This window comes from Macaca thibetana, chromosome 8, assembly GCF_024542745.1.
Source record: "Macaca thibetana thibetana isolate TM-01 chromosome 8, ASM2454274v1, whole genome shotgun sequence".
NCBI lineage: Eukaryota > Metazoa > Chordata > Mammalia > Primates > Cercopithecidae > Macaca > Macaca thibetana.
In genome coordinates this window covers 31,744,776-31,771,207 of record NC_065585.1, presented here as the reverse complement: position 1 = coordinate 31,771,207, position 26,432 = coordinate 31,744,776, and the positions used below count along the sequence as shown (strand labels likewise).

The following is a 26,432-nucleotide window of genomic DNA, read 5'->3' as shown; positions in this document are numbered from 1 at the left end:
TGAAAATCATACTTCGACAGTTTAATAAGTTATATGAAGCAAGTTACATTCAGTACAGAGTATCGAGTCATGTTTATCCAACTATTTGGTTATCTTCACACAGCTGAAATGGCAAATATCCTTCCAAATGTGGTTGTAATATTTGCCTAGCTGTAGTCCTAATGATGATGGCAGTCTCTTTCTACCAGAATGAAAATACATATAAGCAACATCTTATAATGAAAGCTGTTTGGTCAGGTAAGAAGTAAATCTTATTTGTATTTTAACATGCTCTTAATTAATTTGGGCAGCATTGTTAGTATACAACCTAATGCTAAAGTAAAACTTAAGGTTTTCTAATATATTTTATTATAAGTATGTAAGAGCATTTAAGCTTATTTAAAACTACTTTGAAAATAAAGCAAATGTAGTTTTAAAATATAAACAAAATCTACTTGATCTAGCAAGTCTTATTTAAGATGAACTCAAGCTCATTGTTTTAATAAGATGACTCAATGTCTTTCATGAATTTGGACATTTATAAATTTGTTCAGTTGAACGTAGAAGATAAAATTTAGTTATTTTTAAAGGCAGGATATTGATATTAAAAAATAGGTTCCTGAAGTAGACACTTCCAAATAGCCTTTGAGGCATAAAAATTATTTGATGTATACATTTCTAATAATTAATTTTTCTTTAATATGAAATATTAAAACATATCTTTAATAATTTGGTATGTTTCTTATATGAGGGTATTTAAAAGTAAATACATGTTCAAGAACTGTTTAGTAATGCATATTTTGATTCAAATAATAATAACAACAAAAATATATTTTGTAGAAAATTTACCATTTCATTCAAAAACTGGGAGGTGAGGGGTTGGAATGTACAAGACACTTAACAGTAGGTGGCAAATTCTGTCTTCTGTCTTTTCTGTATTATTTATGCGCTTGCTGTCCAAAATAAACTAATATGTAAAAAATACAACATTGATATCCAATTTTTTAAAATCCTCATCAAAAGAAGGTTTACCACTCTCTCTTTCCAGACCTGTCCAGGCAGGAGGCACCATCATGGGAGTTGACACCCGCCACAACAAAGTTTTGGCGCAAGTTTCGAAAGTTTTGGCGCAAGGAGCCCAACAGCCAGGATATCTACCTGAGGCTGTTGGTCAAGCTGTACAGGTTTCTGACAAAGGAACCAACTCCACATTCAACCAGGTTGTGCTGAATAGGTTGTTTATGAGTGGCAACAACCGGCCACCTCTGTCCCTTTCCCAGATGATCCAGAAGATGAGGCTTCCTGGCCGGGAAAACAAAACAGCCATGGTTGTGGAGGTCATAACGGATGATATGAGGGTTCAGGAGGTGCCCAAACTAAAGGTGTGTGTGCTGCACGTGACAGCCAGGCCCGCAGCCATATCTTCTGGGGAGTAGGGTGGGGTGGGGCGGGGCGGGGCGGGGCGCTGGGCAAGATCCTCACTTTCGACCAGCTGGCTCTGGACTCCCCCAAGGGCTGTGGCATCATCTGGCTCTCTGGTCCTCGAAAAGGCCGGGGGGTTTACCGGCATTTGGCAAGGCCCCGGAAACCCTAGGAACCCTACATCCGCTCCAAGGCCAGAAGTTCGAGTGCGCTAGAGACTGAAGGGTCAGCCGAAGATACAAAAACAAACCCTGGATCCTACCCTCTTATTGAAAATATTTTAGATGCTGAAAAAAAAAAAAAAGTTACCTTCATTAACATCATTTTATTTTTAAAATACAGAAAAGAACACATTATTTCAGTATATACATAAATAAAATATTCCAGTTATAAAATAATATCTGAAAGCGATTTATCTATCTTATCAAATTTTGGAGATGCTGATAAGTCAAAAGTGAAATCTAGAGAACTAACATTACAGTGCAAATTGGGAGCTTTCCTAAGATTTTGCCTTATGTGCAAGCTATCTGAAAGCTGAGCTTTAGTTCATTTGAGCTATATTTTTAATCCAAAGAAGGTACATATTTCAATTTTTCTACTTGAGTTTGTGTTAGACAGTATTTATAAAACATGCAAATATTTATTTTTACAAACAATAGGAACTCTAATTTTAGCAAAGCATCACACTTGGAGTTGAACCATCTGCAATTCAGTTCAATCATACTAACTTGCTTTGAGATCTGTATTGGGGTTCAATACCATTATGCATAAAGATAAGCTTTCAACACAAAATTGTTACAGCAGATTGTGTTGAGTAATGATTTATCTGCCAAAAGTTATTTATTCAATACTTTCAAAGTAGCACGTAGATGAAAAAATATTAAAATATATTTTCCAAAAAATAAACTTGAGGAGCACTCCTGAAAACGGTGTGCTTGCTTTTTTGGAAGATTTTCAAAATGGTCATATAAATTTGTATTTAAATGGATAAACTACTCAGGGAATAAAATAAATACACAAATAAATAGGACTGATACAATGATTATAGCTCTTTAATTACACAGAATTCCATAGATTTTTATGGCTTCTCCAAAAGTTCCATTATGGGATTAATAATAATAATATAACATGTACAGAAAACATCATTCTGTACTATAGACATAACCCTTAGAACGACATTTATTCTTGGTATCACAATTTTGCTAAGCAGAGTGAGTCATTTGTGAACTTCTGAATATGGTGTAATGTGAAGATCCTGTATTATGAAAAGGAAATTCAACTCAACTTAGCATTCACTTACTCAAAAAATACATATCTAATGCCTCCTCAGTGTCAGTCCCGTGCCAAGACCTGAATATACGATAAAGAAACAAACTTATGGAAATGGTGAACAAAACTGACATTCCTTGTTTAGAGATATAGTCTAGTTAAGGAGGTAGATATTATATAAGTAAATGTTTTAATTATATATTGTGGTAAGTTATATAAAGAAAAGAATAGTATTTAATCCTCAGAGGATAGGATAGATAGTAGTTTTACATTAGAGTGGACAAGAAAGGCATTTTAGAATAAGAGATGTTTTGTTGAAATTTGTGAAAAAGGAGGAAGCCATGCAGGGAACCTAAGAAGAGCCTTGTTTGTAGAGGAAATTTGCATGAGAATGTCCACGTGCAAGAATGTTTGCTGCTTTAATGCAGTGGATCTCAGCTAGGGGAGATACTGCCACTCCCCACCACGGGAAATTTGGCAATGGGTGAAAACAATTTTGATTGTCACACTGAAGTGTGTGTGTGTGTCTGTGTGTGTGTGTGTGTGTGTGTGTGTGTGTATGTGTGTGATTAATACTGGCATCTAGTGGATAGAGGCTGGAAATACTGCTAAATATTTTTCAGTGCCGAAAGCCCTTCATAAGAAGCTAAACTTGAGAAACCCTACTTTACAAGCATACATATGCAACAAACCTGCACGTTATGCACATGTACCCTAGAACTTAAAGTATAATAATAATAAAAAATAAATTAAAAAAAAAAAGAAATTGAAAGAAGTGCAATGTGCCCCAAGGCGCAATGTTACAAGATGAAATTGATGAGATAGAAAGGGATCACGAAGGAGCCTGTAGTCCATGACAGGAAGTTCGGATTCCATTCTGTGAAAACCTGTGTATTATCATTAGGTTTTAACTGAGATACTAATAACATTTCATTTACATTTTAAAAATAATTTCTCTGGGAAATAGTGGGTTAATGAAAAGAGATCTTTTATTTTCCACAGCAGGATAATTTTAGTGTAGTCAAAAGGAGAGGAAGTAAATTATAATGAACATTAACCCATTTGGGTAAAAAAAACATGCTATTATTGTCTTCTGCATGGAATTAAAAAAAAAACTTGCATATGAACTCTTGCTAAAAAGAGAATTTTTTCTGAGAATTAACACACACACACACACACACACGTTCTGAGTATTTTGTGGATAACATAATGGTATAAAATAAAAGTAAATACAACAGTTCCGGTAAGGAAGATATAACAATATTCCACAAGGCATATAACCATTGCAAATTTATTTGTTCTAGGAAGAAGGCAATAAAAATGAAGTGAACTGATTGAAACAGACAGTGGAGGCTGACCATAGGGCTAAGTGATAGGTTGGATATGTAGCCTAAGAAGTTTTTAGCTCCAGCACCTAAGCAGATAAGGTATCAGTAATAAAAATAGAAAGAACGTGGCTATAAAAGAATGTGGTTGCAATGGATCTCTTATCTTCAGCTTCTCCAGCCCCCTTTGTAATTCAATGACATTTTATTTTACTTGGAAATTATTCTAATAATATAGTATTTGTGTACTTTTTAATCTTTGAACAAAGTTGAGATTTATCTTATATCTACAAAACAGAAAACAATGACTATATTTCAGTAGCCTTATATGTGCAGGAAAATCTATAAATATGCATCATTAAATAGAAACTATGCATTATTTATGCACTAGAGTACACCCTTCCTGTTCATCAGATTCCTGTTTTATGAAAGCTATCTTACAGCTCTGCAAGTTGTGGAAAATTGATAGCAATGCAAACTAATTCCTGTCTTGTCACATGCAAATTTGATCCCGTCCAGTAGATGTTTATTTAAATCACTTCCCACCTCACTGTAGAAAAAGGCAAACTTGCCCTTATTTGCATATTCATTTCAATATTCATGATCTGTACTGTGTCTGCTCTTCGAAAGGTTCTTTTTTTTTTTTTTACCAGTTATAGTATCTGTGGGATTCCCTCATTAATTAATGAGTAAATAAACTGTTTAACATGTTCATTTTGATATTTACATTAGAGTTGTAATTTTACCTTTTGTTGAAAATTATGCTTTTGCAGGTTTATCTTATTCTAATTTAACAGGACACTTCTTTTCAATTAACTTCAAGTTGCTTATCATCACATCATAAAATGTTTCAAACTAAGGTGTGAATAAAACAATAGTTGAAAATTCCCTGTCTCTGAACGATATTTTCCTGAATATATTACTGGAATATATACATATAAAAACTGCAAATGTGTTTCCTTTTTTAATTTAAAGAAAAACAGAAAGAATTAGAAAAATATGAACCACTGTAAATGCCCTTTATTGAAATGGATCTGAATATAGACTAATGTTTTCACAGCTTGCAGATAAATAAATAACTACTGCCACTTTCGCAGAGACTGGCAATGAACATCAACCACAATTTATTAACACATCCAAACTCAAAACCAAACTGCTTAAACAATCAACTTCCGTAATAACACAAAAATGATTTTAAACTATGCCTATATTCTGTTTCTCAAGCAAGTAGATATTTAAAGCAATTACTTTTTGACTTATGTCACCAAATGATGGTTCCCTTTTGCCCAAGGAATGCTTTATATTCTCATGTTGTCTTTGATATGTGCCACTCAGAGACCAAATGCTTTTCAGAATATGTGATGTGGCCAGAAAACCGTGTCTTGATGTCCTGCAGTCTGAAGGAAAACAAATAAGCCAAAAGAAAAAAAGAAAAAGAAAAAGAAAAGAAAGAGAAAAAGGCAAACCTCAGAAGACTGCTTCTCACTTCTTCCCTCAGGCCTTTTCCAGGCAGTCAGCTCTTTCAGCTAGGAATAGATCCAAATCCCGTCTCCATATATAAATGCCAAGCTCGCACAATGTTTCTTGACTTCAAAAATAGATGTTTCTCTTCAATAAAGTTGTTGAATTATTTTAGAAGGTTTTTTCTTTATTTGACACAGCTGGTATGAATTTATCACTACAGGTAAGCTAAAATGGTCTCCCAGGTGCAAGTGGGAAGAGAAACACAAATTAAATGATTTTCATAGAATAATTAAGGTGTGAGAGAAATCAATTTATATAGCATATCTGGGAATTACAAGGGGTTCTGCAAAATGAAGCATTTATATATGAAGAAGAAATTAATAAAAATAAAGACTATCCCAGAAACAGAAACAGATCTAGGTTTTTAAAGGCCTGAAGTTTATTCTTTTGGGGACCTCACCCTAAGAAAAAGAATGCAAAATTGCAGAAATAAGACTACTAATGTCCATTTAGTGTTTTTGAAGGGCTTGAACAAATGTAAGGCTCCAAAGCTTAAACTTCATTAGAATAAATCTACCTCTTTTGGAGAAAAAAATCCTTATTTTAATGTGCTGTCAAGTTTTTTTATTTATTAAGCCCACATTTAAAGCACTTTAATGCCCATGTTATGGTAGTTTCTAGGGATACAGTGATGAAGAAAACAAAAGGTACATGTTCCTTGCATGGCCTTGAAGGGCAAGAAACACATTAATAAGATAATCAAATGGCCAATTCAATAAAGGAGGTAAAATATGATTTTATAAAAAAGGCCATAAGTGAAAAATTTAGGAAACACAACATGCAAAGCATAAAGAAAATAACTCATAATCCCACCACACAGAGATAACCTATGATACTATTTTAACTTACTCATTTCTATTTTAGTTTTGCTCATTCACAAATAGATAATTTTGGAATTCTTATGACTATATCACGTATTCAGAGTTACATTTATTTAATTTACATTAGTGTGTCTAAAAATTAATACATTTTATATATCTAATTACAGTTAATTGAACAAAATTTGTTTAAATATCTCAATATTGCTTGAGAATTTCTGTTTAAAATGTTTACCCTTATAGATATTACTATAACAAACATTTTGGATTCACATCTGAACATCTGCTTAGAGTCCTAGATGTGGAATTGTTTTTACAAAATTATAATTCTTTAAAGTATATAAAGGTATTTTGTATGTATTACTAAATTATTATTTTAAAATATTGTGCCTACTAAGCTTCTAAGAATATTTAATTAAGTCAATGTTAATTTCACAGCATCCTCATTAGCATTAGTTATTATGATTTTTAAATACTTAAAACTTGATAATCAAAAATATTATTACAGTTTTGCTTTGCCAACATTTATTTAATTTGCATTTACAATGAGTGATGAGTCAGTCTTTTTTATTTTTAGCTTTTTGTACTTCTTTAGTAGTTATCCATTTTAGTCCTTTATCATTTTGGTGGGTGGTGATTTTTCTCTTTATCATTTTTTTAATATTTTTTGGAAAAAATAACTAAGTGAAGTATAGCATAATTAAGGTACTTTAATTTAGTAATTTTTTTTCCTGAACATTAATACCACCTACCAAAATGCAGAATCAGAGACTAATCTTGAATGAGGAAATCCTTTGAGTCTATATTAGAAGTCTCATAAACGTTGTGATTCTACTCAGCATATGGTTACTAGTCACTTCTGCATAAGAATTTTAAAACAGTTGGCCAGGCGTGGTGGCTCACGCCTGTAATCCTAGCACTTTGGGAGGCCTAAGTGAGAGGATCACTGGAGGTCAGGAGTTCCACACCAGCTGGACAACATGATGAAACCCCATCTCTACTAAAAATACAAAAATTAGCCGGGTGTGGTGGACCAGTCCTGTAATCCCAGCTACGTGGGAGGCTGAGGCAGGAGAATCCCTTGAACATGGCAATTGGAGGTTGCAGTGAGCTGAGATCGTGCCACTGCACTCCAGCCTGGGAAACAGAACGAGACTCTGTCTCAAAATAAATAAAGGTAATAAATAAATAAAATAGTTGTTAAACACTCTAGAATTTCATAGAGGTTAAATTTTTAAGGCAATGAGAAAATCTGTGAAAGCATGGGTTAAGATGAAGAGGAGGAATGGACACTCTGCTGAGAGGGAATAGCACTTAGGCACAGAGGGAGAAATGAAAGAACCTAAGTCTTAAGGAGTTCAGGTAGCTGTGTACTGAAAAAGAGTAGGGGAATTAGGAAAGTTAATGCATGAAAGTGGAGAGATGGGCAAGGATGGGATCGGTTTAAACAATAACAAGATTAAGCAAGGTAGTTACCTGTGCAAATCTGTGCTGTAGAATGATATATTTCACAGTATTGAAGACAGATTTAACAAAAACAGAAAAAGGGACACACATATTTCTACTAAAATAGTCCTTATTACAACTGTAGAGTCTGACACAGGCACCCCCAGGAGAAGTAGAAATGGAGAGATGCACGTTTGAAAAAAGACAGTTGAGGAGCCAGGTTGAGTGGAAAGAGGCAAAAAGCAGACACATCTGGTCTATTAAGATAGAAGCACAATTCAGAAAGATAAGGGCTCTGAGAATGTAAAGTTTGGAGAGACACAATGAGGTTCATTTTGATGATGTTGATTTTCAGTGCCTGCAGATCATCCAGGTAGTAATATGCACTAAGGAGTGATTTTAGGGTTTTCAGAAAATTGGCTTCTGGTAGTTGACTTTTGAATTATTTGTTACAGTTCAGCAAGTTTCTCAAAATTAAATAGTTTGCACCAGAGAGGCAGTTTTTCACAGGCTGATCACTCTTGTCTTTTATTATCAGTAATTCTGGATCTATATCATTTTATTCCAACTCTGGTTTCCTTTATGCAGATGCTGTGTCACTAGCTGGGTGACCACACCTTCTCACTTGGTCCCTCTGATTTCAAGTGCTCCCCCTACCAAAACATTCTTCAACTGTTGCTAATGCAACTTATCTAATGCATACGATTTAAGATTAACTGCATTATTATTTCTTACTGACTTTAAAAACAACCTGGAATACACAAATATATAGGGTGTGTTTCATCTTACCTCTCAATATTCATCTCTTACCCCAAATTTCCACCATACTTAAAAACATGTCTTGATAGTTTAGCTCATGTCCCCTCCATAAAGCTGAAATACGAATCTTTTGTCATAATCTATAATAATTATTGACTTCTCTCTCTCCTCTACTAACTGAAGTATTCTCGAGAAAATATTTTATTTACCTTAACACTTAGAAACCCTAGCACCCAACTCTGTACCTGACATTTGGAGGGCACTCAAAATATGCTTAATAAATGAATTCTGATTCCTCTAAGAGAAAGCACTATTCATTTTTGAAGATTTCGGATGGAAATCTATATAGTGTATCCGTCAGGATCCAGCCAGGAAGAGAAAAAACATACTAAGTGTTTCAATAGAAATAACATATGTTTAGAAGCTGCTAAAGGAGAAATAAAGTGAAACACTGAGGTGTCAGATAGGAAATAACAGCAGCTTCCATCTCTAGAGCTGGAGAAACAAAGGCAAAGGTTTTGGTCTATTAGAATGCATAGGTTCGTTGAAAGGGTCCAAAGATCTGGAACCCAGTTCTCAAAAGATAGGAAATCAGTCAGTTCGTTGTGGTACATCTGAGAAGGCATAAGGAGGCTGTTTTGAAAAGTGCTAGAAGAATCTGGAGAATTAAATGAAAATCCACACTGAGCTCCCCTGCTAGTCAAAACAAAGCAAGAACACAGGAACACAGGAAGATGCCAGGGTTTTCTCTCCTCCTTTTTCTTTCTGTCTTCTTTCTACCACCTTTTACTTGTGGAACCTAGTGGAAAGTCACCTGACAAAGGATAAAATGAGTTTGCAGAATCCCAGCGTGGGCACCCAAAACAGAGTCTAAATTTGTTTTGCTCTGTTAGTTCCTATAATCAAAATAGATGGATACAATTGAAGTTTAGTGAATAGCTTAGTAACCAGAATATGCATAATGATCATGCAATATGATAATGAAAGACAGGAGTGATCATCCTGTGAAAAACTGCTCATCTGGCTCAAACAATTTAATTTTGGGAAACTTGTTGAACTCTAATAAATAATTCAAAAGTCAATTACCAGGACCCAATTTTCTGAAAACCATAAAATCCTAAAACCCTAACATCACTAGTTAGTACATATTCCTACCTGGATTATCTGCAGGCACTGAAAACAGACATGATCAAAATGAACCTCATTGTATTTCTTCAAACTTTACATTCTCAGAGGCTTCAAACTTTACCCTAATATCTTAAAAAGAAAAATAAATGAGCATTCTGCACAAATAAAAATAAAAACCACAATCATTCACAATAAAATAGACACGAAAATGAAACAATTTACCAATGTCCTAAAACATTAAGGACAGATCTTGCTTATGTCTAGTCATTATGATGTAATGTATCAAAGAAAAATGAGCTCACTGAATCCATACATGCTCCTTGAATGGTGTGCCAGGTCTCAATGCTGAATAGGAATACATTACCAAGTAGAGGTGCTGAATAAACCTTGTGCTGACTTCACATCATGGCTTTTCCTAACACTTTTTGGCATTGATTTTTCTTGTGGGAACAAAAGTGTCAAATATAAGTCTGTACCCCAGGAATATGTCAGAGCTGGGGATTGAATTTGTGGATTCTTCAACATTTATTTGAAACTATGGAAGAGGATAAAATCTCCTAAGGGAATTCTGTAGGAAAAGATAAAATACCCAAGATGGTACTTGGGAAGCAATAATATTTAAAGTTTATGGCAGGGATGGGGAGAGAAAAGAAGAAATTGGAAAACACTAGGAGACACAATTCAGAAAAGATGCTATCACATTGTGGTTTTAATTTGCTTTTTATTAAAATTCCATTGAACATTTTCCTCATATTTACAGGTCATTTTTATATGAAAATTATCTATTTACATGCATTACATTTTATTTGGGGACATTCATGTTTTTCTTTTAGACATTTGTATGAACCTTTAAATATAAAGTTGAGATAGTCAAATAGTAGAAAATCTTTAGTGACACCATTCTTACTGTTCCTCTGAAACAGCCTTGAATTTTAGTTGCAGTTTAAGAAATATTGTGCCAAAAATACAAAATGTTTTGGAAAAGCCCAAATATATGGAAATGCAGGAGAAGATATGCCAGTATTCTCTTTAGCTCTTCCCTCCCTTGCCTTTTTTATTTTTGTAGGCAGAGTCCAAATATAGTGTTTAAGAGTGGGGGTAGTAGATGTCTACAAAGATGACTTCCTGGATTTCAATCTCATTTTGACCATTTACAAGCTGTGGGCTCCTGAGCATATTATGTGCTTTCTCTATGACTCACTTTCCTTCTCTCTAAAATGAAGACGAAAATATATGTCGCTAAGTAAGGTGATTTTGAATATGAATTGAGTTGATGCATAAAGACAATTTAGATCAGTGCATGCACATAGGAAACATCTAATAAATAAGAGCTTTACATTTATTTGGTCCTGCACTCTTTTTGACTAGCACAATACTGGCATATTCTGTTAGAACTGATCTCTCTCTCCATCTCAATATGTATTTTTTAAAAATCATATTTTACAAGCAAGAAAACCAAAGCCTAAAGATACTGATATTTGAACCCCCAAAGCAACAAATGGCACTCAATACCAATCATAGCAATTAGACTACATTCACCAATCCTTTCAAAAATGTGATCTACAGACCACTACATCAGAATAAACTGCAGTGGTTATTAAATAAGATTACTGAGCCTCACTTAGTTTTACCAAAAACAATCAATTTGGATTAAGCCCAATAATTTTGTTGCAAACTATTACTTCAAATGTTTCTCAAGCACACTAAATCAGAAAGTCTTTGTGCAGAAGAAAATATGATCCAAATTTTATACAAAAGGGTGGCATGAAACAAGAGAGCTTCCAGCAGTGGCATATATAGAGCATATACATTATAAAGCATTTCAGATTTTTAAAACTAAACCTGGGAAAATGATATTTTTGAGCAAGAAAGCCAAGGAACATTTTAAATTGGAAGTGTTCCTATATATAAGACCATTCTGTTGCCTCTTAAAAAAGATTCAAAACAAATGAAATGATGGTTTAGATTTCAAAATTCAAGCTATTTTTTATTCATTAATTACATACATACTTGCTGGTTTCGTTGTTAAGAATCCAACAGTTTTGGAGGAATGTAGACAGAAATTTCTTCCCTCATTTTAGTAGAGTTACCATCACAATAAGTGACCTCATATGAATGAGACTGGAATGAGATAATGTCTGTAAAACTTTTTGTAAACTGTAAAATGTCATAGGCTGATAAATGACTTTTATGAATACAGTAGTAATTCTACATCACTTGCCCACTTTATATAAGCTTTTGATAATCAGCATATACATTAGGAAGCTACTGTCTTTCAAGTACCACAGGAGGCAAGTAAGGAACTAAGATAAATAAGATAAAATCCATACTTTCCAGGTATTCATAGTAAATTTTATGGTTGCAGAGAACAGCAGAAACAAGGAGACTTTAAATTCTCTTAGAGGAAGTAAAATATGTATGGGAAGTTGGAGAGGACCTCGTAACACAAATGTAGACAGAATTCAAAAGGAGAATCCAGAAGAATCAGAAGAAAAAATTTAAAAGGAGGATCCAGAAAGAAAAAGAACATGACAATGATTGGCAGAAAAGGGGGATGAAGAACAAGAAGGGCAAAAAGAAGAGGAAGTAAAAAGAAAGAGAAAGATAATGAAACAAAGCAAAATAATTTGAATTAGCAACATTATAGATGCAGCTGCTAACATGTAGTTCTTACTAAGTATGGAAAAAGAATCTACATGTATTACTGTGATTTTCACATGTTATCCCCACATCTCATCTAAATACTCTTAATTTGACACCTAATACTATAGTTGAACAATTGAATGGTTTACTGGACAGAAGCGCAGTGTCAGGTAGAAGAACCAGAAGCATATTATATTGTGGATTACATTGTGGCATATTCATTTAGTCCTGTTGAACTAGATATCCTGCTATGTTTTGGGGAGAGTTAAAGATAAGCCTGAATAGGCCAGAAAGGGATGCATTAATTTATTCATTCAACCAATATTTGATTATCTTTATATGCTATGCTAAGCTATATAGGTAATACAGAGCTAAAATACAAGATTTTACATAGGGGACATCCCATAATCAGATTTGTATTTCATGTGCAGGATTGAGATGAGGCAAGAGACAAACATAATAGTTCCCATGAAAAATAGTAGCAGCATGAAGTAAAAAGTGGCAATGGAATATAATGGAGATATCAGATATTAATTAATTTGAGGGAGAAAATGAGGGAGAGAAACCAGATATTTAGAGTAGATGAATGAATAATGCATTGTGGTACTATCTCCTGAAAAAAAAATTTTAAACAGAAGATAATTAACTTGCTTTGTACCTTTGACCATCTGATTTGTCATGTAGCCCATTAAATTGGAGTTATTTAGTACCATTTTTAGCCACTTGATTGAATTTGACCAACATCTTTAATTTTTAAAAAAATTTTGTTTGCAGCAATTAAACCAATGTCTGGCACATAGTTGGTCACCATACATGGTAGTTATATTGAACTGAATATGTGTACTATATTTCTTAAAATAGACCACCAAGCTAAAAAATTCCCATAAAAATTCAATCTAAAGAGAAACATTTACATTATTACAGTTGCTAAGGGTCTTAATTTACCAGCATATATTCCTGTAAGAAAAGATATCTTCAGCTATTTGAATTGTGCTTTTCACAATTTTAGCTTTACTGATTTCTATTTCAAAGATTTTTTTAGCAAACAAATATTAGCTACTGAGACAAATTTGGTAATCAAATAAAATACCTGCTTATCATGAGCCTCTAAAGCACCATGGGGATAATTAAAACATGAGTGTAAGAGCGCTGGAAGTTTCTGAGTTAAAGATGCCTTTGAGGACATAGAAAATACTCCTTCTATTCTCTTTTTCTACCTCTACCTCATTACTGGGTAATACTTGTAAAAATAAATCAAGATGTAAAATGACATCTTACAACAAAGCTTTTAATAAAATATAAAAAGTCTACTGGGATTCATAGTCAGTTTGTATGACTCAGTATGATGAAGACCTACTCACCTGTGGCTAATTCCCACTGTTAACAGCATGGAATATAACAAGAACACATATTCAGGACAAAAGGAATATTCTCTTGCACTTTAAATTGAATACTTAAAACACAAACCTTATTATTTCTCATAAGGAAATTGATCCTCTTCATGTTCTTCCAAAATTAGTAAAATTAAAATCCAATCTCTAAAGCTAAAAACAGCAACAAAAACAAAAACAAAACCACAAAAAACTTGGGCCCTCAGTTTGCTCTCTTTATTCCCCCCCCCATCAGTTTATTCTCTTATCTTTCCCACAAAATATTTACATAAAAATAGTGCAATTACAAAAAAGTGGCTAATGTGTTGAAGAGTTTTGATGTACCATATATTGACCTAAGCATTTCTATGCATATCATTTTATTGTCATCATTAAAACATTCTCTGGGGTAGAAATTTACACTGTCTTTACTCTGCCCTTGAAGAAACTAAATTGTAAAGAGTTTATGTAACTTGCTTAAAGACACACATGTTTTGAAAGTCAAATTGTCTGAATTTAAATTCAGACTGATTCACCATATGCTAGCTGTTTGATCCTGGGAGAATTACTTAATTCAAGACCTAGAGTGACAAACTATCTCGGTTTATACAGGACTGAGGGCTTTCCCCAAACAGGATTTTTAATGCTAAAATTGAGATGCTCCTGAGACAAATGATTACCCTTCCCACTTTGAAAACTGAGCATAGCAAAAGTACCCACCTTTAAGGATTCTTATGAATATTAAATGATACTATATAGCATTTAACATAGTGACTGACTCATAGTATTTAATCACTGAATTCTTCCTGACATTATTGCTATTATTTTCTGCTTTATTTTCTTTATCCTAGACTCCGTTGTTATACTGCATTGTGTGTATTATTGCCCAGGTTATTTTATAAAACCTAGACTGATAGTGTCACTCTTGCTAAAAATGTGATGACTCCACATTGTCAAGTTAACAAACTATCTACTATGGAATATAAGATTCTCTCCCTTCTTTCCACTCTATAGTGAACTTTTTTGAGACGGTACATGAGGTGGACACAGGGCAAGTTCCCTGGGCTTATTTATTTCTATCCTCTGAGTCTTGCGTCTGCTTTTCCTTTCAAATCTGTTACTGTCTCCAGCCTATACACCCAACATATCAACGCCAAAACAATCTCCATGCAGCATTTCACTGACCCAGGAGGTTTCCTTTCTGTAGAATTTTCTCTCCTAACTTCTTAAATTGAAGAAATGTTTTTATACTTTAGGACCCACGTATACATTTCCTCTGTGGAACATTTTCTAAAATTTCAGAATAATTTTACTGGACTTCCTGGTTATCTTCATTACAGAGTACATCACATTTTTAATTAATTAACTAATTAGCTTATTCTGTTTCTTCCATCACTAGGTGGTGAACTCCTTCAGAGTTTTTTGTGGTATTTTGTAATTACAGAAAATATCACTCCTCTAATGATCAGTAAAATCAATAGATTAACAAGGGAATTCTTTGTCTTATTATCTTTTATATCTACAGCTGTTCAGCCAAGGGTCTAACACTTAAAAAGGAACTGACAATTCTTCATGCATAAGTGACTAAATGAAGGAATGAATAATGTGTTTAAATAGGCATTGTCTTTTGACATTGTCCCCTGATGAGTTTACACATTTATTCTAATCATACTTTTATTTCTCAAAATGTATCATGGAAAGTATCTGAAATTTATTTCAGACCCTACGTCTTGAAAACCTTAGAAGAAATCAGCTTATGTCTGCAAAATAACATTTCTCACTGTTATCTCAATATGAAAACCTCATATTTGGAGAGGCAGAGGAAAGATGCTTCATGTTGTCAACAGCACTGGGAAAGCACCTTGATTTATCAGAAGTTGACAAGGCACTGGGGAAATAGAAACTGCAAATGGGCGCGAAGAATACTGGCAAACAAATGCTGGCAAACTCTCACATATCCCATTAGAATTATATAAAATGAATTTAGTATGTACATGGTTAGGTAGATTCACCAAAAATATCTTCAAATATTAAGATTAAGAAACTAGGTAGGAAAGATCCATATTCAAGTGAAACAAAACTTGACCTAGATGGAGGAACTAACAATAGGCACTACTTACACACATTTCAAGTATTCAGATATTCTAAGTGTTTCTTAAATTGGTTTAGTATAATAAAACATTGTAGTAATTAGAGAAGCAAAGCAAATATATATAGATGCTCCTGTTGGTTTTCCATGGTGGTAACATGGGATAATTAGTTTGTATATGAGATTTTGAATAAATTTCTAACAGAGTTCCATGGGTTTAGAAGTAATTATTTGTATTAGAACAGCAATGTCATAACTGTGACAATGCATAGCATTAAGAAATTATGGAAAGTTATAACTAGGTTGGGGGATGTTTTAATTAGTAAATATATCTCTTGATTAAATCTGAAGTTTTATTTAATAAAAACATAAAATACTGCATAATGGTCCTGGAATTATAAAATAAGGACCCACTATGAATGTCAGATGTGGGAATGAATAAATAATTAAATATGTGTAAGAAGATGCAATTGACAGAACTGTATGTGGAGTTTAAGCAGAAGAAAGAATTTAAAAGGAGGATCTAGAAAGAAAAAAGAACATGAGAATGACTGGCAGAAGAAGGGGATGAAGAACAAGAAGGGGAAAAAGAAGAGGGAGTAAAAAGGAAGAGAAAGATAATGAAACAAAGCAAGAGTGTTCTGATTAGCAACAATATAGATGCAGCTGCTAACATGTAGTGCTTACTAAGTGTGGAAAGCTAATCTACATGCATTACTGTAATTTTCTCATGTTATCCCCACATCTCATCTAAATACTCTTAATTTGACCCTTATAGTAGAAAATAGACTCAGAGGAATCACATACTCAAAGACTGACAAAACCAGTACTCAAAGTCTTTCTTGAAACCACTGTAAAAACAACAAATTATCATTAATGTTGAGAGTAAATTACAAAGAACTTTTGTTTAAGGTGCTGTCGGTCCACATTATAGGAGAAGTACTGGATACTGATCCACAGATAATATGGAATTATGTAAATTATAATTATTAAATAGGTAAATGTTTCTTACACCAAATCAATAAAGTGTGCTGATGCATTTCACCTCTGTTGCTTAGGAGTTGACAGGAGAGTGGGCACAGGACAAGAGGAAGGAATGGACAGATGTATGTGCCCTAAATAATTATGAGGAAATGGCTATGATTTAGACACAATTTAACCTGATGCCTGTGCAGTGCCTATGGGAGTTCTCTCTGATATCACTTATATCAATTTATTTAATCTTATCTACCACTCTATCAGATATTCATTACTATTATCTTCACTTTATAGATGGGGGAATGAGCAAGAAAGCCTAAATAACTTAACTGAGGTCAAAGCTAGGAGAGATTTGGCTCTGAGTACCTCATTATTAACTTGAATAATATACTGATTCTAGAATAATATGGATCATTAGATTCTCAAGTATTAGAGAATGAGTACAAAATACATCAATTGAATCTTATCACTGTAATGATTTATTGTTTAACACATTTAGGAAATGATTAATGAGTGATGAATCTAATATTTTATGTGCTACAATATATGAAGAACTTTCACATATATTGTCTTCAATGGTCTTCACTAAGAAGCAACAGTCAAAAGCAAGGAGAGCAACTGGGGAAGAAAATTCCTTGTAGTTTCATCAACTGATGATGACTTTATATTCCTTCCAATGCACACTAAATATCCTCTTCTCTCTGCTTTTGTCCACACACACACACACACACATGTATTTTTTACATATATATAAAACCATATGTTTGCGTATTTTCTGATTTATGGCACAATTTACTCTTTTGTTGTTATAACATATAATGATCTTATATATCACATAAGCATGCTTCAAAAGTATGCATCTTTCCTTTCTATGTCAGGTGAGAAAAAGACTTATGTCTTATACTTTACTACTGTACACCATAAAATCTAAAGGGAATGTTATGTTTGGTATATACTATTGATAATTTGAAATTTTTGGCAACCAACATTTTGAAAGCTAATTAGATAAGGTCTTTTGATCTCCTGTTTACTGCAAAACACTCAAGAAGCCATTGAGGCTCAATGACTTCGCACTGAAAATGAATCATTAAGATATAAAAGTAACTTATTAGGAGGAAACAAAATAAACTTTTTAAAAAAACTTAACCCATCCTTTAGACTGAAAGAGGCGCTTGACCTGAAAGGCAAAATGCAGCTGGAGAAGTCATGATGAACATATTTCATGAGGAGGTACCTGACATTTCCACTTCAATATATTGGAAATAATTTGAAGTGCAGTCTTCTCAAGGTTACAGTGAACAAATTGTGCTACTAGCAAATCACCAATTCTTGTTAAGTTATTGGAGAAGGAAAATGAGAAAGGTGCACACTAGTTTCACCAGTGGTACAATTTTGTGTAGTTCCAAGGTTAACAAACACAACTTGGAAGCATGCATACATTATAACAGATAATAAAAGCTGTTAGTTTTATTTGTGTTAACTCTTCTACACATGGACATTGGAAGGAACTCATGATGGGAGACTCTTCATGGTCAGGAAATCTATCATTTTGCTCCCTAATTTTATTTTTTATGAAAACCTTATAATATAAAATTTAACTTTTGAGAAGCCTTTTTCTCTGTATCTATCTGAAAAAAAGAAGCATTTGTAGGATTAAATAAAATAATATATCCTTAAGTATGTTATAAAACACCCATATGCTTTATTTTGTAAAGTGATGTTTATTATAATAATAGATATTTGCAGCTTAAAGTACACTGAAAATGTATGGAGTCTGCATTCTGAAGTTGATTTTGCCCCCAAATAGCTTGTTGGCAAGTACAAGCATAGTCTAGCATTTTTATAACTGGGTACTGAAAAGACTCTAATAATTTGTTGAATTACACACACACACACACACACACACACACGAGGGCTTTAATGGTAAACATACTTGGGAAATTCTGAGTTAAAGTTAAACAGGATTACTGTTTCCAGTAATGTTTGAAATCTCTAATATATGTACATGCACTGTGAATTTCCAAAGATAGGGAGAATATTATATTGAATGTTTCTAAAACATATTTTTCATAGAAATTCTTTTTTCTGAATACATATTAACTTTATATACCTTAGAACAAAATTTAGAAAACACTAAGTTTGTCATTTAACCCATCCGGGTTGAATTTATACCTTTTAAATGAAAGTATGGCCTGGAGGGGAAATTTCCTAAAAATGCTGGATCACATCCCAAAGTATCTTCCACTTTAAAAAATTCTAGTGCTATATATCTAAATTTTCATGAAAATTTTTACCTCTTCAAAATGTGTTTTCCATTTTAGTGCATCAAAGGAAAATTATAAGATAATTCTATAAAATAGTTTATAAAACTTTGATCTTTGATGCTTTCAGACTATTCAAGTTAATGAGCATTTATTAGCCTACCAAGCGAAAAGAATTTTGCTAGATGGCATCAACATGTACATGAAAGACATACATCCTGCATTCAAGAAATTGAATGTATTGAAAGAAAACAACAAAAAACATAACTATGTTAAGTACTATAATCAAGGTGTTAATAAGGTACTAAGAAGGATTTTGGGGAGATTTAGCCGAAGATGTGATTTTGAGTTTTGTCCTAAAGGACGACTGAGAATTTGAAGGTAAAAAGAGGAACAGCCTCATAGCAAAGAGAGAAAAATCAAGACCCAAGGGATAGGGGCATGAAATGTCATGGTATACTTTTAAAAATGCCATGAATTACAAAGTAGTCATATACATTTTCTTTGAATACATACAACGTGATACTGTTTCAGTGACTACGTTTTTTTTTTATCCTGAAATCATTATGGCTTATGCAAATAAATTAAATTTGATATCTTGTACAAACATAAGGAACGGTTAGCATTTTAAGAGACTAACCATTTAGTTTATGAATCTTTTTCTTTCCACATTTATAATTAATGACTTTAATGAAACAGTAATGCTTACATAATGAGATAGTAATGCTTAGGCTATCAATGCTAATTTGACGGCCTAATCTCAAAATTTAAAAATTGGAAATCTAAAATTTGAAAGCATAAAATGATATATGAAGGAAAGTATGTTATTGTTTTAGCAACTATTTCTGTGTAACCATTACAGATGTTAAATTTCCTGCCATTTAACTTTCTCTAATTACAGAGCCTTCTGCCATCATTGCCGCTCCCTGGTCTTGTACCTTTGCTAAATAATCATTTACTTTCTGTTGTTTTATTTGAAATTACCTTCAATTAGTAATTATTTCTTTTAACAATGTTCTAATACTGTGAAGATCCTTTTCTTTTCTAAGAAAATTCAGTGGTAACTGATTCCCGAAAGAGAAGCCAGCTTTGATATCATCCATTCCTTCTCTCCTGCCAACAATTACAATTGATTTTCTTCCTCCCAAATTGAAATCAGTGAGGAGAGGAGCTCCAAATGACAATTGATGTCCATTTCACTAACCATGTCATACTTAATTAAATTAACTATGCTATATTTACTTCTTCTAAAAAACCCTCTAAGGAATTACTTGAGAAAGGATTTAATTATGCTTTAAATGCACCTAATAGTGCTCAGATTTTGTAATAAAATATGATTCCCATTGGGGATCATGTATTAAGTAGTAACGTAATATTATGAAGTTCTTAGGTGAACCAGAAGACTTGTATTCTTCATGAGAATTGTAGATAACACATGTTACTGAGTGGTAAACTGTGTACAATGAAAACATACTTAACCACTTCAGTTACTATTTCTAAGTGTCCTAAAGCAATCTCACAGTTTTAATAAGGCATTTACTGGAGTACAACTAATAAGGGTAAGTGTTTCTCAACGTTCCAAGGCACCAGTCCTATTAAATGTAGATTTGAGTTTGGACTTCCACTCTAGTATAGAGGGCATTAACTTACATTCCACTTATTCAGCAATTTTTCATCATCTGACATACATAAAAATTGACTAGTGAATAAATTTGGGGGTAATTTCTCTTTTTTTTACAAAGACTGAAAAATCCTCAAGTGCTAAGATATCGTGTGTCTTTATATCTCAGTACCTTTTTAAGTAAATATTTTAATCAGTTGATTAATTTGTATCAAAGTAGAATATCCAAAGAAATAGTTTCTCTTTAAGGGGCAACACAGAAGATCCTTGTAACTTTGTGGTATAAATTGTCTAACACATAAAGCATAAGAAGTTCCAAAATTCCTATATAACCACAGTTTATTCATTTATAACACTTACCACTACCAGATATATTATTTATTTATTACTTATTTTTCTGCCTATCTCTGCAACCTAAAATACAAGCTATATAACAGGAATTTTGTCTTCTTCACTATTTTATTCCCAGCACATACAACAGTGCCTGACACATAAAAGGCACTGTTGAAGTTGAAAGAATATTTGTTGAAATATTTATTGATAGAATATTTGTTGTAAGAATAAACGAGCAGATGTTGGAAAGAAGATAAGGCCTATTTTTAGTTTCTATAGGAACTGGAAAATTTTCCCTCCAAAATGTTAAATTAATTTATACCCTTGTCAATTTGGTATGATAACACACTATGCCTTACAAACTATCCTAATGGTAGATTTTATCAATTTGATTAAATTTTGTTAATCTGAATGGTAAAAGATATCTCTATCGTGAAACTTGTTTTTTTCCAGACTGTTAATAAAATGGAGCAACTGTTCATGTGTTATGTAAACATTTGCGTTTCTTCTTTATGATCTCTTTAAATTCATTACCTATTTTCCTATCGAGCTGTTGGTCTTTGTCTAATGTTTTTGTCTTTATCTTATTAATTTACAGGAATTCCTTCTAGCCTACTTGTTATAGTGTTACAAAGATTTGCCTTCAATTTGGCTTTTAAAATTTAATGTATGTTATATTTTGAATCTCTAATAGTTTTGGAAGTAAAGTGTTGAGTAAAGAACACAGACTCTAGGCCGGGCTTGGTGGTTCATGCCTGTAGTCCCAGCACTTGGGGAGGCCCAGGCGGGCGGATCACGAGGTCAGGAGATTGAGACCATCCTGGCTAACATGGTGAAACCCCGTCTCTACTAAAAATACAAAAAATTAGCTGGGCATGGTGGCGGGCACCTGTAGTCCCAGCTACTCGGGAGGCTGAGGCAGGAGAATGGTGTCAACTCGGGAGGCGGAGCTTGCAGTGAGCCCAGATCCTGCCACTGCGCTCCAGTCTGGGCGACAGAGGGAGACTCCATCTCAAAAATAAAATAAAATAAAATAAATAAATAACTAAAATAAAATAAAATAAAACAAAACACAGACTCTGGAAATAGACAGCTGAGTTCAAGCAGCAGGTTTTGCTTAAATGTTATGTGGCCCTAAGCAAGTTAGTTAACTGTGCCTCCATTTATTCATCTGTATAATGGGATAATTTTTGAACTTTCACAAATAAAGTTGTGAACATTAAGTGAGTTGGAGCAGTATAGGTTCATAGCGAATGCTTCATAGTGTTAACCATTGTTATCTATTAATCCAGGAGTTTAGATCTTGGAAACTCTCCCCATCCCCAAGATTGTAAAATGTTTTTCTGTATTTTCTTCTAGTAATTTTATACTTTTATTTTTCACATTTGGCTTATTAATCCATCTGAAATTTATTTTGCTTAAGGTATGAAATAATTATATTAATTTTCTGTTCTCAAGTGGATATCCAATTGTCACAAAGCTATTTAACGACATACCAGTCTTTCTCTGCTGGCTGGAAATGACACAACCCAGGTCTATATCTGGATTCCCTGTTCTGTTTCATTGTACTATGTATCATTATTGCATCAGTGACACAGTTTAATTACAGTAACACTATAGGAACTGGAAATACTATAGGAACTATAGGAACACTATAGTGTAATATCTGGAAAAGCAAATCCCTAGTTTACTTTTACTTTTCAGAATTTTCCTGCCAACACATGAAAGTTGATCCTTCAAAAGAATTGTCAACATCGCTAAAAATCCTATTGCTATTTTTATTAATATGCCATTACATTTATAGATGAGTTGCGAGAAATGGCACTTTTCCACTAATGTTATTTTCATCTAGGACATCATGTATTGCTTCACTCATTCTGCATTACTTTACTGCTTTTCTAGAATTGTGTTTATAATTAACATTGTTCAATACAGTAATTTTCAGTATGCAAACCACAGACTTTGTGTCCCTACAGCACTTCAGATATGTGGGAATATAGATCTCACTATTTTCCAGCCATGACTGCTTCAGCAGGGTCAAATTTGGATAAAAAAGTTTTCTAATCCTAAAATAATTGTATAAATTTAAGCTTGGAAGCCAAGAAGGGCAAGTGGAAGAATAGTGATGAAACTGAGTGATGTTGGGGGATGAGAGGAAGTTGATGGACAAGGCCTGTGTTTGAACCTTAAAGATGATCTCAAAAATTGTCTTGAGCATATTCCTCTTTGTTGCAGGAAAAAAAAAAAAAAAAAGAAGGAAGTTTAGTATGATTAGTAATTAGGGAAGGTGAAATCAAAACCACACCCACAAGGATAGTTTTGTACATATATATAACAAGCATTGGCAAGAATGTGGAGGGATTATTCCCCATGTTTATTGCTAGGAGGAATGTAAATTGGTAAAGCCAGTTTGACCATTCCTCAAAAAGTTAATCATAAAGCTACTCTATGACTGAAAAATTCAACTCCTAACTATAGATCCCAGATAAACAAAAACATACGTTCACAGAAAACCTTGTGCACAAACTTCATAGCAGCACTGTTATAACAGCCAAAAAGTAGAACCATCCAAATGTTCATTAACTGATGAATGTCTAAATAAATGTTATTTGCCACAAAAAATCCCGAGTACTGATATACGCTGCAACATGGTTGAACCTGGAAAACACTTTGCTAAGTGAAAAAAAAAGAAAAAGAAAAAAAAAGTTACAAAAGATTATGTATTTTATGACTCTATACAAAAATTTTCAGAATAGACAACATATAGAGATTAAAAAAACGGAATAGCAGCTTCCTGGGACTGGAAGTGGGTGAGGGGAGGATCGTGAGTGAATGCTAATAGATACAGGGTTTCTTTGGTGTGTGTGTTGTGGGGGAGAGTAAAAAGTGTTTTAAAATTAGATTGTGGGGATGACTGTACAACCCCTCCATATACTCAAATACTGAATTGTGCATTTTAAAGGTTTGCAGTGAATGGTATGTGAATTATACTTTAATCTGTTTTTTTAAATTAAGGATTTATATTTTAGATACAATGAAAAGTGGTTTATACACTTTTGCATACATTGTTGATTATTTGTATTGGTTAGAATATTTATCTCTATTCTCTCTCTCTCTCTCTCTCTCTCTCTCTCTCTCTATAAAACTTTTGGTTAGATTTTAAATAACAATTTATGGGAATATTATGAAAGGCAATGATGACAGAGTCTTAGATTTGTTTAAAATTTGCAGCAATATCCCTATTTAAATTAGCCAATTTGTATGCAATATTAACTTTCCAGATTTAAAAATGTTCATTAATAAATAAACTGCATAAAAAGTAGAAGTTTTAGCCAGTTCACACAGAAAAAATGAAATTCCCCACTTCAAATGGCATCCAGCTATAAAATTGTGATCTGGCTGCTTCATATTACTTATGAATCCCAGAAAAACATAAAATTCACAAAAACAATTCTGATATTGATGATCAGCATCTTTAAATGTTCCAGAATTTAACAGCCTTCACCTCCCCCTGTCCCATCCCTTATGGCTAATACCAGGGATGCAGAATAAATCTGCTAAGCTAAAAGGAGCACATTACATTTTTCCCCCCTTTTTTTGCACTAATCTCAAAAATGGAGTGATTATATTTAAAAATTACTATGATACTTTTAATATATTTTGGACACTACTTTTTAAAGCAGCCTGAGTGCTACAGCCTTTCTCCAATGTTTTCACCATATGTATTTTCAGATTTCAGCTACAGGGGGAAAGGTAATTAACGTGGCCAAAAAGAAGAGATATGAATGGATTGGATAGCAATAGCTATCCAATTATTTCATGAGAGTATTATCTCTGTAAGTTGAGCATTGATATGAGTACAGACATGGAAATAAATCAAGTAGAAGGAAATGTTGAATTTTAGAGCTTTACCACATATTTAAGCATGGCACAAACCCAGGAATTATAGGCTCAAAATGGTTCAGTAGAACTCCCCTAAACAATTACTTTCTATATCCTGAAAATTGGGTAGAGTTATGTCATCTTCTCTTTATTGATTGGAGAGTATTTATAATTATTAAGTTTGATTGGAACAAGTTTAATCCTACATGTTCTGTCAGTTAAAAGGTAACAAATGTTAATATATTTCAAGTAATTGAGAGATAAAGAAGCTAAATAATGTAGGCTCTATGTAAAACATTGCAAAACAGTAGAAATATAATGTTACCCTAACCATTTAGAGAAGAACAGACAATGAAGATAAAAAGAAAAGATACATACAAACATCCTGACATCTCAATTAAGATAGAAGCCAAGGAACACTGTTAGAAATATTAACAGAAGGCGTGCCTGATTTGGATGGAGCGTTGAAATAAACATCTGTTTAGATCTTTTTCAATTCTCAAATATCATAATTCTATGAAAGGTATTTCCTTTATAATACATGGTTAACAATTTGGGTTAAGCAGATTCCAAGAGATAAATCAAAGAAAGAACGAATAAGTCGCTATAAAAAAATAGTTTACTCCAAAGTGTTTAGTATTTGTTTTCGATTAAATTTTTAAAAATGTTGGTTTTATTTAAATTTTATAGTCATTGATGATAAAATTTACATAAAGGGCATTTAACTTGTACACGCTTTTAGGGAAAAAAGAGATTTTCCATCAATATACGTATGTGGGTAGTTCGCCTACACTTCACATATTGTCACTATGTTAAGTGACCCAAATGCCAATGCCAACTTTTTCATAGTTTCTGTATTTAAAAATAAAATTTCAATCTATGTATTTTTAAGATATTTACTTTTATGCTTCCAAAGTTCTAGTAAAATACAATTTTAAAATGTAGTTAAAGTTAACAGAGATAGCATTTGAAAATACTTTGTTTTACAATCATGGACTGCGTAACAATATTTCTATCAATGACAACATATATACCTGTAGTCACATGTTATTATAATGCCATATTTTCCTGTACCTTTTCTATGCATAAATATGTTTAGATACATGAATACTTATGTGTTACAAATGCCTGTAGTATTCAGTACAGTAACATGCTTACAAATTTTTGTCCTAGGAACAACAGGCTACATCACATAGTCTAGATATAGAGTATAATATCTAGGTTTGTGTAATTTTACTCCACGATGTTCACACAATGAATAAATCACCTAACACCACATTTCTCTGAATGTGTCCCCATCTTTAAATGGTGCATGACTGTATATGTAAATTCTCGTAAAGGTTTTACTAAACACATCACAGACCGTTAGGAAAGAATTGTCTTTGCTTCACGGAGCTAGCTCCTTGTGATTTCAATTATCACTTTATAGCATCTTTTGAGTCACTAACAGTCCTTTGTCTTAAATTTTTTCATTTGACAGCTGTTTTCATCACTAAGGATTATTCATTTTCCTCATCAAAGTTGACACAAAATTTACTGCCACAGTAAGATAACATTAATTTGAATTTGACTCTCTTGGGCATTG

At 33.1% G+C, this 26,432-nt stretch overlaps 1 protein-coding gene and 1 pseudogene across 5 annotated transcripts in view; one reads left to right on the top strand and one right to left on the bottom strand.

Annotated features, from left to right (window-relative positions):
• CSMD3 (CUB and Sushi multiple domains 3) overlaps positions 1-26,432 on the bottom strand; it is a 1,234,985-nt gene that overhangs the window by 1,169,483 nt on the left and 39,070 nt on the right. The window lies entirely within an intron of this gene.
• On the top strand, positions 872-1,674 carry LOC126961540 (60S ribosomal protein L18-like; annotated as a pseudogene).